Source organism: Chlorocebus sabaeus, chromosome 10 (genome assembly GCF_047675955.1).
Source record: "Chlorocebus sabaeus isolate Y175 chromosome 10, mChlSab1.0.hap1, whole genome shotgun sequence".
NCBI classification, from domain to species: Eukaryota; Metazoa; Chordata; class Mammalia; order Primates; family Cercopithecidae; genus Chlorocebus; species Chlorocebus sabaeus.
In genome coordinates, this window is record NC_132913.1 from 74,507,139 (window position 1) to 74,522,510 (window position 15,372).

Genomic DNA, 15,372 nt, shown 5'->3' on the forward strand with positions numbered 1-15,372 from the left:
GAACAAAAGAAGAAGGAAATACCCATGACAATTACAGTCCTTGTTTCTGTAGCTGGTCACATGGTCTACCTTCTTCTACTACCCATTATATATTCCCTTTGCCTTCAGCAAGCACCTTAGCAGGTCATGGTTTTCTTCCTGGTGGTGTGACCCAAACCTTCATTCCTGAAGTGTCTGTGTCATTTGTAGTCCTGCCTGGATTGGGCTGTTGTAGTTTCCCATTGACCCTAATCACAGGGCATGGTAATACTAAAAAACGCCCTAATGGATCTTCTCTATTCCATACATACTCTTCCTTACTTCCCTTGTGGAGTAGTAGACTGATTTCATCTTGATAGTCTAAGTCAATCACCACAGCCAACTCTGTAACTCCTTTTTTAGCCTGTTGACCTAAAGGTAGGAGAAGCCCAAGTGTCCAGGTGGCAATCTTAACTTCCAGTTCAATGTCCTTGTTGTATCTCCTAGTGGCAGATTTCCTCCCTCTGGAACTAAGACCTCTAGGCCAGTAGAACAGAATGTTGTGAAAACATGATGTAAAAATTTTGCTAGTGCATCACTAGGGGTGATGGTGAGTGGTGCTACTTCCACTTCCACCCCTTGATTCCTGGACCTGTGAATTCTGGATATGGGAGAAACATTGCCATATATTGGATGCAGATTCATGCATACATGGCCTTCTGGACCCAGCCCTGCAAAGTATTGTCACCTAGTTGCTTTGGCATTATATTGTGACTTCAAAAGACCATTCTACCATTCTGTCAATCCAGCTGCTTCAGGATGATGAGGAATATGGTAAGACTAGTTAATTCCATTACCATGAGCCCATTGCCATACTTCTTTAGCCCTAAAATGAGCGTCTTCATCGAGGCAATGCCTTGTGGAATACCATGATGGTGGATAAGGCATTCCATGAGTCCACAGATAGTAGTCTTGGCAGAAGCATTGCATGGAGGATAGACAAACCCATATCTGGAGTAAGTGTCTGTTCCAGTGAGGACAAACCACTGCCCTTTCCATGATGGAAGAGGTTCGATATAATCAACCTGCCACCAGGTAGCTGGCTGATCAGCCCCCAAGGAACGGTACCATATCAAGGGCTTAGTGTTGGTCTCTGCTTCTGGCAAATTGGGCTCTCTGCTGTGGCAATAGCCAGGTCAGCCTTGGTGAGTGGAAATCCAAGTTGCTGAGCTTGTGTAGCCTCCATCCCTGCCACCATGCCCACTTTGTTCATGGGCCCATTGGATAATGCCAGGATTGGCTGGGAAAAGAGGCTGAGTGATGTCCACAGAACAAGTCACCCTATCCACTTGATTATTAAAATCTTCCTCTGCTGAGGTCATTCATTGGTGAGCACTCACATGGGAAACAAATATCTTTACAGTCTTTGACCACTCAGAGAGGTCCATCCACATACATCTTCCCCAAATTTATTTGTCACCTAGTTTCCATATATGCTTCTTCCAAATCCCTGACCATCCAGTCAAACTATTACCTACAACTCATGAATCAGTATATAATTGCACATCTGACTATTTCTCCTTCCATGTAAAGTGCACAATCAGGTGTGCTGCTCAAAGTTCTGACCACTGGGAAAATTTCCCTTCACTACTGTCATTCAGGGATGTCATAGAAAGAGGCTGTAGTGCTGAAGCTGTCAAACCTTAGGTTGTGCCTGCATGTCGTGCAGAATCATCTGTAAACAACGCCCTAGTCTTCTCTACCTCTGTCAACTGATTGTAGAGAATGCTGCTCAGGGAGAGAAGGCAGGGTGTCAGGAGTGGAGACCATGGGCACTTGAAACACTTCTTCATGCAACTTACTTGTGCCTTCAGGACTTGCTAGAGCCCAATCGTGTATATACTTCCATTTGATAATGGAATGCTGCTATGAACATCTTACTTTATGGTTAGATGGGTTAGAAAGCACCCAGTTCATGATAGGCTGTTCTGGTCACACAGTGACTTGATGACCCATAGTCAAACATGCTGTTTCCACCAAAGCCCAGTAACAGATCAAGATCTGTCTCTTAAAAAGAGTGTAGCTATCTGCAGAAGATGGCAGGGCCTTGCTCCAAAATCCTAGAGGTCTCCACTGTGATTCACCTATGGGGGCCTGCCAAAGGCATCCTATCTGCCACTGACACCTCAGCCACCATTGGATTTGCTGGGTCATATGACCCAAGTGGCAGAGCAGCTTACACAGTAGTCTGGACCCCTTGCAGAGCCTTCTCCTGTTCCCACTCAAAACTGGCAGCCTTTCAGGTCACTCGATAAATGGGCCAGAGTAACATACCAAATGAAGAATGTGTTGCCTCCAAAATTCAAATAGGCCCACTAGGCATTGTGCTTCTTTCTTTCTTTTTTATTTTTCTTTCCTTTTTTTTTTTTTTTTTTTTTTTTTTTAATTTGTTTGTTTTCAGATGGAATCTTGCTCTGTCAGCAGGCTAGAGTGTAGTGGCACCATCTTGGCTCACTACAACTTCTGCCTCCCGGGTTAAATGGTTCCCCTGCCTCAGCCTCCCAAGTAGCTGGGATTACAGGCATGCACCACCACACCTGGCTAATTGTGGTTTTTTGTTTTTTGTTTTTTTTTTTTTTTGGTATTTTAGTAGAGATGGGGTTTCACCATGTTGGCCAAGATGGTCTCGATCTCCTGACCTCATGTTCTGCCTGCCTCGGCCTCCCAACATGCTGGGATTACAGGCGTGAGCCACCGCACCCAACCACATTGTGCCTCATTCTTGGTTGTAGGAGGGGCCAAATGTAGCAACTTATTCTTCACCTTAGAAAGAATATCTCAACAGGCCCCACACCACTGGACCCCTAGAGATTTTACTGAGATTGAACTTCCCTGAATTTTAGTTGGATTTATTTTCTATCATCCTGCATACAAACGTCTCACCAATAAGTTCAGCATGTTTGCTATTTCTTGCTCACTGGATCCAGTTAACACAATGTCATCAATGTACTGGACCAGTGTGTTATCTTGCGGAAGCAAAAAGCAATCAAGTTCTCTCTGAATAAGATTATGACACAAAGCTGGAGAGCTGATATACCCCTGAGGTAGGGCAGTAAAGGTTTATTGCTGGCCTTGCCAGCTGAAGGCAAGTTGCTTCTGATGGGCCTTACATCAACAGAGAGTGAGTGTCCAGTAGTCCCCAAAACGTCTGATCATTTCCCTGTCTCCAATGCACAGTTACCCTTTTAAAAGGTCAGAGGTCTCCTTGGGGAAGGATGTGAGAAGGATTCACTGCATAAATTGTCAGTAATGTAGTGGTGTCCTTCCTCAAGGGGACCTGGACTTCCCTTCATTCAAGGGGTTCTGGGTCTGTAAAGTGGCTCAAGTCTGGAAATTGATTGAGGGGCTGTGATTCTTTTTTTAAAAAAAAAATAATTCAAATTAATCTTCTGTGGTTTCGACCTAGAAGTTTTCTGCTTATATAAATTATGCAGTAAGCTTCCTATCAATTTCACTTATAGGATCACCATGATTAATTAGCCAATGCCAGAGCTCTACATAAGTCAGACTATTCTAATTATCAGTTTCCCTCTGCTATCCATTACTGTAGCTACACCCATCTTGCCTTTGATGGTTGAGTGCTGCCACTTGGCCCTTGCTACCTGGCAATCTAATTATTCTCATTGTATTTGAATTTCATAGTTGAGTTACTGTGGTTCCCACTGTTAGATCTGACATACAGAGAAGAGCAAGTACAGGACTCTTCAAAGATGCAGGTGCTGCCTTAACAAATCTGTTTCACAAGGCATTGGTCAAGGTTATATCTTCTGGACCCTCTCAGCTGGGATGGGTAGGTCTAAAGTAACTAATCCACTCCACCACCCCAATCTCCCTAAGCCTTTGGATCACTTCCTCAGACATTTTCAGCTCACTCACACTGGGCCATCTTTTAATCCATATTTCAGCCACAAGCTAATAAACTGTTAGAACTTTTTTTTAACTCCCTGAGCTGCAACATTAAATGCGGAGTCCCTACTTAATGGGCCCAAATCAATAAATTCAGTGTCATTCAACTCTATATTCCTTTCACCATTATCCGACACCCTTGATATCCATTCCCATGCTTGTTCTCCAGATTTCTGTTTATATAAATTTGAAAACTCAAGCAGTTCTTTTCGAGTGTAGCACATCTCCACATAGGTCACATTTTTAGCCTCATCTCTAGGGGTCCACCGAGACTTTAGTCTAGTTATAGGACTAGGAGCAAACAGGGATGTTGGGAGTGGATCCTGAGGAGAATCAACATTATCTTGCCTGGAAACTGCCTCAGGAAAGGCCATCACTGTTGCCTCAGGCAGCACAGGGTTTATTTCTTCAGACAAAGGTAGAAAGGTTGATGGCAGCATGGGTTGGGAGGGGATGTTGCCACTACTGGGAATGGGAAAGCTGTTTCTTCTGGTAAAAAAATATTCATCAGAATTTACAAACTCAGTGTCCCTGGCTTCATCAGGGCCCTTTCACATGGTCCCATTCCAAGTTGCTGGGTCACATTCTTTTCCAATCAATTTCCTCACTTTAACAGTAGACACCTGGTGAGGCTGTGCATACACCTTTCATTGCAGGTCAGCCACTTGCGTAATAAGAGATTGTGTCTGCCTTTCCACAATTTTGGCTCTTTCTTTACAGGAGATAAGGATCTCACTCAGGGTAATCTTAGCAGATTTGAGGCTCAGTATCTGCTTCTGAAGCCGGGGGACTGAATCCCTGAGTTCATCATTTTACATTACTTGGTCCTCTGAACTTAGGAGCAGCCAACCAGCTTCATTATGTTCCTTGGTTCTCCATATGTACCTTATGGTCAAAGGTATTATGTATAAAGTCATTAAACTCTTTACCTCTCATGCATGATGAATCAGGAGTGACAGATGCATTTATTTTGCATATCTCTCTAAAGAGTTCATGCTGGCTGGGTGCGGTGGCTCACGCCTGTAATCCCAGTGCTTTGGGAGGCCGAGGCAGGTGGATCACTAGATCAGGAGATTGAGACCATCCTGGCTAACACAGTGAAACTCCATCTCTACTAAAAATACAAAAAATTAGTCAAGCATGGTGGCCGGCGCCTGTAGTCCCAGCTACTCGGGAGGCTGAGGCAGGAGAATGGCGTGAACCTGCGGGGCGGAGGTTACAGTGAGCCGAGACCACGCCACTGCACTCCAGCCTGAGCGACAGAGTGAGACTCCATCTCAAAAAAAAAAAAAAAAAAAAAAAAAGTTCATGCCAAGGACTATCGGTGTTCTCCATACTATTAGAAGTAGAGCCTTAGTATTTTGGGGTCTAATCATATTTTTCAGACAACTCTAGAAACCCCAAAACCAATCAAAGAACTCCGTCCTTAATATTCTGTTCCTCTAGAACCACTCCTGATACAAAAATCTGTATTAGTCAGAGTTCTTCAGTGGGACAGAACTGATGGAATATATATATAAAGGGGAATTTATTGTCTTAACTCACATGATCACAAGGTTCCACAATAGGCCATCTGAGGCTGAGGAGCAAGGCGAGCCAGTCTGAGTTCCAAAACTGAAGAACTTGGGAGTCAGGTATTCCAGGGCAGGAAGCATCCAGCACAGGAGAAAAATATAGGCTGGGAGGCTAGGCCAGTCTCTCTTTTCACATTTTTCTGCCTGCTTATATTCTAGCCATGCTGGAAGCTGATTAAATGGTGCCCACCCAGATTAAGGGTGGGTCTGCATTTAACAGCCCACTGACTCAAATGTTAATTTCCTTTGGCAACACACTCAGACACACCCAGGATTAATACTTTGTATCTTTTAATCCAATCAAATTTACACTCAGTATTAACCATCACACAGCCTTTTGCATCCATACTTGTGGCACCCAAATTCTTGTCAAGCATCCAGGAGAAATGAGGTCACACAAGTGAATTTAAGATGGTAAATACAGAAAATTTTATTGCTGATGAAAGTGGCTCTCAGTGGGAAGAAAGCTGAAAAGGGGACAGAGAGGGAAGATAATCTTCCTGGCTAGACTCCTCTCTGAAGCTACGCTGTCAAACTGTCCCTCTGAAGTCAAGCCACTTCTCTCTGTCACCCAACTGTAGTCTCCAGTGTCCAGCTGCTTCTCCTTTCTCTGCCAGCTGAGCCTGGTTTTTTTCTGGGAACAAATTGGAAGCGGGTTGGGCTAGGATGGTTTTGAAAAATTCATTTGAGCAGAAAAGCAGGGACATAAGTTCTCATTTTGGGCCATGATGTCAGGCTTTTCAGCTTGAGGGTAGGGCCCTCGCTAGGGACCTGCCTCTTTCTGCCCAGAATTTCCCTGCTTCCTGTGCCTATCAAGGGCATCTGGAGTCATCAGAAAAGACTTCTGCAACCTGTGTACAACATACAGCAGTATTTCTTAATTTGTTTGACTCTTGTATATTGTTAGAACCTTTTAGCTATTTCAAGCCAAACTTGGCAAAAATAAATCAAGAAAACAGCAAGACAATGGTTGCTGCCCTTTTGTCACAGAGTATTGGCTCACATATTTTAGGATTGTACAATTTTTTTTTCAATATTAGAATGAGAAAATAAACTACAGCATCAGTTAAAGATTTCACCTCAGGAACTGAAAATATCAGCCATCATAAATACATAATTTCATCACAAAACAAAACTCCATTCCAAACAACATTTCCACGTCAAGTTCAATTTGTACCTTCCACCTACCTTAGGCTAATAAAGAAGGACTCCCTCTGGGAACCGCTATGTACTGTGCAATTATGTCATAAAATGAGTACCCTGTCTGTAATCAAATCACATTTTCCTCACATCTGAGGCTGACAGGTAACCCGCTGATTATACCTATGTACTCTCATTGCAACACAAACTTCTGTCACCATGGCTACCACAGGTCAGGCAAGAATGCCTAGGTGGTACTAATACTAGAAATCGCTGGTGTTTCATGAGCACCTGCGAGGTATTAGGCTCTGCAGTAGGAGGCTTTTCAACATTTGTATTTAACCTTCCAAATTTAGTATTGTTTTTGCAGTATGTAAATGAGAAAATTAAAACTTGGGAAGGTAAAATAATTTACCCAGAATAGACTGCTATTAGATGGCAACATTGGAATTGAAATGAAAATCTTATTTCCAAATCTAGGGAATTTCTGCTATAATTATTGCATATAAAGGTAGGTAACAGAATCATTGGAAGTAGAATAGGTGGAAAAGGCCTTATTTTATGCTCCAAATATTATGGCATTCATTTTTGGTAAGTCACTTCAAGGCCGTCACTTCTATTATTATTCTTTTTATTATTAACAAGTCTGATAATATTACTACCAGGTTTCTGGCTTTGGTGGCTGGATTTGAAAATATAGGTAGGATAACATGTTCATTCAGTGTAAATATATTTGAATATATTAAACTTATGGTACTTGTTTGATATCCATTTTATCTTTTCCAATCCAGTGGCAAGAAAACTGCAAGCAAGCAACAGCCAGGTACATTGAGAGGATAGTGCCTTTTGACAGTACTCTATGTAAACACAGAAATTCTATGGTAGCCTTTTAAAATGTGTTTTGAGAATCAGAGTGAGTCACTTTAAAGGGATAACCTTAATCACTTTTTATAGCTGCCAGCTGGAATCTTAACTGGAAATTCTGCAGGAAGACAATGACTGACTGCTAATGCTTTCAGTTGTTGATGACCTAAAAAAAATTGCTGTATCGTTCATTCTTAAAAGAGTATTATTATAACTGTGTTGTTTTAGTGGTGTGAAGGTACGTTTCCTATTTCTTGTGATTTATAGCTCTGTATTCCCATGAATGTAGCCATTTTCCACAGGCAAATATGCAATGGAAAGGAAAGGATTAAATCAATGCTGATTCTTTGTCACATGAAGTAACTTTTATCTGTGCAGTTAATAATTCCTTTTTTGGTAATTATTTTACTCACTTGCTTCTATACTGTTACATAATAGGCTGATGATTTCCAATTATATTTCCCTTTATACACTACAGGCAACTGTCCAGCGTAGAGAGAGTGATTCATTAAAAACAAAAATGCAATGCACACATGTGTAAAATTATAATGTGGATATAAATTAAATTATCAAAAGTTGAAATCATAGAAATCTGGATGTTTATCTCTGACTACTTTGCAATTCATTTTGAAAATATAGATTTTTTTATAGTAAAAAAATATGAACTAGAGTTGCATTTTTTTGAATTGGCAGAACACAGAATCTACACCATTCTATTAATAGTTCCTAAACATTGGATTAAACATAAGTAAACTTTTTAAAATTATAACTGTTCTACAGCATATATACAGACTAAATTTTTAAGACTATATTTTAATATAGCTTATATATATATATATAGGGGCTTTATAAATATAGTTTTAAAATGTTAAAGCCTGTTCAACTCTATGTAAGAAAAATTTTATCATATTTAAAATATATTTACAGGACAGCTTTGGCCCTTTTGAGCTCAAAAAATTAACATTTCCAATTTAAATACTTTTTATCTTTTTTTATCACAACAAAAACATATCTAGTCATCAGCTTTTCATACTGACTCACAACATGGTTTCCTTAACAAGTTCATTTGAAGGTCATAGATGTTTTGCTTTCCAAATATTTCAGTCTCATTGATTGCACATTTTAACGGAAGTTTAAGGTGACATGAAAAAAATTTTATATAAACTGCAGTCAGTTTTGCATGGCAGATAATATATGTTATATTAAATATAATGGCTTAATGTTTTCCATGTTTTATTCTGTACATTCATGTGAAATGTCACATTTCAGAGAGTATTATTAAAACATTCTCTTAAAAATAGAAAACCTAGATTGCACATGTGATATGCAATATTCAACTTGAAAAAGATATGTGAATGATTTTTGATTGGGTTACTGTCTCAATAGCAGAATGTGTATTATGTGTACAACACAATACTTAATTAACATTTTACTGTGGTAAATGAGCGCAATCCTCCTAAAAATTACCTTCAGGGATTTAAAGCACTTGGTCTTTAAGTTTTCTGGGTCACAGACTCCTTAAAGGAGCATTTCTGACAATGCTATTCCCAGGTATATAGGCACCACCTTATGTACAATGGCAAAGATTTCCAGACCACCTGGGGACTATATATCATAATGATGAATATCTATGTGTCTGAATGAAAAGAACAGACATCTCTTGGGTGCTTTTAGCTTTGGAGCCTATGAATCACATTTGGGGGACACCACAATTATATATTATATATATAATATAAATATATTATGCCATGGATAGTCTCAACTACGAAAGACAAAAAAGAGTCTCCTGCAAAATAGAAGCAAACTGAAAGTACTTTCTGCTTCATTGGATTGATTATATTCAGACTCCTTCCTCAACTTTTATTTCTCCATGCCAACCTTCTGGAAACATTACAGGAGAAACAGCCCTTTTGTTTGCAAAAGGTGTGACAGGTTTTCTAGGTTACTTGATGGTAGTGTGCTTTAGTTATGCCATTCTCCCAAGACAAATTGGGCTTTATTTTTGTCTTAGAAAAAAGAAAGAAAAGGGAAAAGTGTATTGCTATAAAATGACATAATAATTTTTATTTAGATTAGCAAAAAAAAAAAACACACTGAAATGAGAAAATATGAGCTTATTTTTGTATTTTCACCCAAAGTTGCACTTAGCATTCTTTAAAACAATATAAATACATTTTGGAAGGATATGCAGTCACATTAATAAGATTAGTTTCATTGTTTCTAGCATCATTATTAAGGTAACCAAGTCAAATGCCTTAATTTAAATATCTTTATCAATCGATAAGGTATGAAGAGCAAGACTTTATCTGGTAACTACTTCCCTAATTAGTTAAGATGATTTTGCAACTGCTAATTAAGGGCACAGAAGGTGCCAGAAAGTGTGATATTCTTCCAGCCTTCAGAGAACTTAATCTATGTTTTGATAAAATATGCACATATTAATAATTACTGAAGTACAAGACAGTAAATCCACGACCTTCTCATCTTACTTATGAGACCCACACATAAAGTGAGGTGAATTCCTAAATGTTAATTTGTTATTGCTGGTTAGAGAAATAAAAAATAACGATTAAAGAAATGTGTATGTGTGTAATTTATATGTGTTTTAACATGTGAGCTACTTTGTACTTGGAATTGTTGTTTTTATTTAAAAATCAGGGAAAAATATTTCAATGTATTACAAAACAGTAAGTGTGGGTTATTAAGTTTTAAATATCCTACCTGTTACATTGACTTCATACTTTCTGGATTTTTAACTGAGGTCTATGAGTGTTCTTCAGAGTATCTGTAAATTCTCTGATATTTTAATTAAAAATGTGTGTGCATGTGAATGTATATGTTATTTTTATGGGAAAAAAAACTAGCTTTCATTAGCTTGTAAACAGTATCTGTGACCCAGAAAATGTCAAGGGGTTGGTACATTATCTGTCCTAATTATTCATTGTAAACTTTAAGACAATGACTCTGAAACATTGATATGATTATTTATTCCCAGAGAGTTAGCATGAGATAATAGACTAATTAAAATCTCTTTTTGCTGGAATCGAATTACTGAAATGTTCAATGTAGACAACAAATATTAGCCCATAGCAACCTGAAAACAAAGTATTTCATGAACTGAATAATGCAAAAGAAGAGAATTATAAGTCAAATATGATGAAATTCATTTAAAGTAGTACTTTCCATGAGAAGAACCTTATACATGAACACAATTTCAAAATATTTCATGCAATTTCTATTTCTATTGGAATTAGCTTTCTGCACCCTTTAGATAATGTTGTGCCAATTACTTAACCAGTATCATCTAGGAGGAAGTGTGAAATTATTGGAGATAATTTATTGTGTAGAATTTATTCTTCACTTGTTATATTATTAAAATAGGCAAATAAAACTGTTTTTAAATAATGATGACATATATTTATGGTTTCCAGATATGTTATAGGATGACAAGCTAAGTGTGAATTTCAACTAATGAATAATTTTTAGCATAACTATGTCCCAAATATTGTATGGAACATACTTATCCTAAAAAAAAATTGTTATTCATCTGAAGTTGAAATTTAACAAAGCATGCTATACCTTTATTTGCTAAATATGACAATCCTGTATATGTATCAAATATTAAAAATTTCAGAAGCAACAGAAAATAGCAAAAATTACACTAAATTTTCAGATGGGTATTTTAAGAAATAAATTCTCTTGAGAATCAATATCTTATCAAAACATAAAAATAAATGCTTTCTATCTCTTCAACTGAATAACAGATTAATATACAGAATAAAAAAGTCATTATAAAATTAAATTTTAAATAAAGGAATGTACCATTATCTTTGATTATCGCATTTAATAGAGACTCTGTATCTTTTATATTATAAAAAAAGATGCCCTCTACAAATGAAATAGTTTCCAGGATTGGAGCAACTGTATCGAGAAATGTTTACAGTAAGCAGAATGTATAAAACAATGATTAAAGTGTTAGAGCACAAAAAGTTACTGATATGATTTGGTTCTGTGTTCCCACCCAAATCTCATGCTGAATTGTAATTCCCAATGTCGAAGGTGGAACCTGGTGGAAGGTTATAGGATTATGGGAGTGGTTTCTAATGGTTCAGCACCATCCCTCCAGTACTGTCTTGTGATAATAGAGTTCTCATGACATTTGGTTGTTTAAAAAGTATGTGGCACCTTCCCATTCACTTTCTCTCTCTCTTGCCAGCCATGTGAAGACCATGATTGCTTCCCCTTCACCCTTCCACCATATTGTAAGTTTCCTGAGGCCTCCCCAGAAGCAGAAGCCTGCATAGTCTGCAGAACTGTGAGCCAATTAAAACTCTTTTCTTTATAAATTACTCTGTTCCATGTATGTCTTTGTAGCAATGTGAGAATGGACTAATACAGTTAGTTATTAAATATGAATTTACCATAAAACTATCCTGTAGTCATAGGAGAGTAGTCATAGAACTGTCCTGATGTATGTATGTAGAGAAAGAAGAGAATATACATTGGAAGAAGAAACGTTGAAGGGCACTTGAAAATTGAAAAAGAGAGAATGATAAAGGGTAAAAGAAAACCTTGGTAGTAAAAGGGCAAGATAAAATCAGAAGTAGACATGAATGGAAGCAAAGAGTTAAACTAGCAAGTCAGATTGAGACTGTTCTATTTGGAAAAGAAAAATAAATGTAATTTATAGAGTTTGTCCAACTTGAAGAGCCCATTGAGAAAGGCAGGCTAAAAGGTGAGCGAGGGGAGGAGGAAATATTCACGCAGACCCCAGATAGATTGTATAAGTTAGCAACAAAATGTATAATTGCAAGTCATACAGTCAAAGATATAGTTGTTAGGAGGTAGATTCTGAGTGAGTGATGTGATGAGCTGAATGTATCATACACAGTGTCAGTTGTTGGAAATAGTTTAGTATGTCTATGTGAATATAATGACTAATTAGTGCTTGCTATTTGTATTTATCAAATAGTATTGTTTATTGGAAAATGTAATGATATGAGACTTGTCTAAATGGCATTTGCTTACTGTCTTGCACATTGTTTGGGTAAAAGAAGGAGTGAAGCAGTTTCACATCATTATATAGCATGTGGAATGGAAAAATGTTCAACATATATTAGTTGAATGAATAGATGAATGAGAGAAAACAAACTTGGAGATATTCACAAATATTGTACTGAAGCAACTTCTTTTCCCAAATAGTTAAAGAACTTGTTCTTTGGCTGGAAGGTAGGAGAAAGAGGAGGATAGAGAGAGATTTGTTAAAGGATATAAAATTAGAGCTAGATAAAAGAGATAAGTTTTAGTGTTCTATAGCACTGTAGGATGACTATACTTAACAATAATACATAGCTTCAAATAGGTAAAAGAAGGATGTGAAATGTTCTGAACACAAAGAAGAGGTAAACTATTTGAGATAATATACATGGTAATGATACTGGTCTAATCACTATGCATTATGTTATCAAAACATCACTGTGTACCCCATAAATATGTAAAATTAGTATATGTCAATTAAAAATTAATCAGATGCCAAAAAAGAACTTGTTATATTTAATAATCTAAATTATTAAAAGATAATATTTAATAATCTATAGTATTAAAATTAATCTGCTTTAGTCAGTAAGAAAAATTAGTGGTTTTTAAAATGAAAAAGTCTCTGCTCCTTTATATCAATTTCAAGATTCAGTGCCAATATTCATGGACAGGAATACAGATGTATAAACTAAGTAGGTCTTCAATATAGTTAGAGCATTTCTGCAAATCATGTTCAAATGGTAAAATATGGTAAACTCTTTTAAATTCTATGGGAAATAAAACTCTTTTTTGAAATAAAGATTTGTTATAATTTTCAAAAGAAGGAAGAGGCATATAGAAACCCATACTGAGGTAATTATGAAGAAAATACAAATCATTTAGAATTAACAGGTTCTTGAAGAGCTCATAATATTTTGAAGACCAAGAATAAATGCCCTTCTATTTAGATTCCTAGAGCTTCCCAGCTGGTTGTAACACATATTCATTTAAATTAGTTGTTTTTCAGATATTTTAATCTTTTTTTAAGAAGTTATTTCTATTGGGAGTGCTGTAATTCTAATTTAATTAATTTATACTAAAAACTGATTTATAAGAAAAAAATTAAGATACAAGGAGATATAACTTTATGCCCTCTAGACAGGGAAAAGTTTAAGAAATCTGACAATATCAAATGTTGGAGAGTGTGTGTGGATCAAATTTGCTGTTGAGAGTCAAAATTTGTCTAACTATTTTCAAAACAATTCAACACTTTGTTGTACAAATATCTTTTGGACCCATGATATCTAAGAAAATATTTGTTCAAGTAGGCGTAAAGACAAAAATACAAGAATATTTCAGCAGTACACTTTGCAAGTGGAAAACATTGGAAGCAAACCTAATACTTTAACATTGTGAAATTAACTTAAATTAACTTAAAGACTGTGATGTTTTCACAAAATGGAGCACTTCACAAGGTTAATGAACTATAGTGTCATGAATGTTGTGATGTGCCACCACAAGCCCAGTTTGTACCAAAATAGTCATTGTTTCAGCTTCCAGGAATATTTTCTGCTGATAGTTGATAGCTAATTGCTCTTGGGGAATTACCTTTGGTCAAAAATAGCTGCTTCATATATGGGCAGTCCACATCGAAGAGGTTACAAAAGTCTGACCACCTTACTTCTATCTGGGATTTTTCTAAAGAGTGCCCCCGCTTCAGAGCCTCCCTTGGATTTAGCCAAGGTCTCTCTTGCAACTGCATTGTAGTTAATTGTTGTCTCCTTTACCCAATCCTCCTTTCGTCATCCCTTACAGATGTGATTCCTGAGAGCACTTGCCAATAAATCACCTTCACACAAATTTTGTCTCAGAGTCTGTTTTCTAGGAGTCTGAACTAAGGAAGATGATATGAAGAGGAGTGTTAGAAACAGATTCTAAATGGAAATTTTGTAGCTGGGTCACCAGTTGGCTACTGGCAATAAAGACTTCATCAATGACAGAAACATTCTATGTGTATTCATCCAAATCATACATTTTTTGGAGACATAATGCTATGCAAACATCTATAGGAAACTTTTCCACAGGTGTTGCTACTTATTATCAAATATCCTAATAATCTTTTCCATCTCTTTCTTCTTTTTAACAATAATGTCTTTTTTACAATATAAGTGGGTATTGGCAAAATTTATAGAATTGGTATAATTGCCAGATTTATTGCTTATACTAGATAGAATGGAAAACTTCAGCTTTGACAGTGGCTATAACTTAACCTGGCCTGTCTTTTAACCTCTAGGAGAAAAAATGATTGCTTTGTTTACAAGATTTACCTTTGTTATGTCTTTTAAAACAATTTGAATGCAAGATAGAATAATTATTCCATCAACTATAATTCAAACAGTTATATAGAACAATTATTTTATCAACATATACAGTCAAATCCATTAAATGATACTTCTTGGTTTAATTATATGGAAAGAAGTACTACATCAATGACACTAGATGGAGTATTTATAGTACCAGGCATGATGTAGCGGAATAATTGCTAAATTTTGCTGGTTGTGAACAGAAAACAGTGTAAGTGATATACTACAAATGCATTATCTCAATATTGGAAAGGTTTAGGGAAAAGTAATTGTAAGGACTATGAAATCAGATGGCTATTGAGATGGGGAGGGCTTGGGGAAAATCAATGCATGGGAGAAAGCACATTTATGGCCTGGCCCTAGGGCCATTTTACCTTGCTTTCTTCTCTGTCAGATACAGTTTGGAGGAAACTGGACATTCTGCAGAATATCACATTGACCCACTGTGCCAATATAATGATGTTGATGATCATGTTAATCAATGCATCACA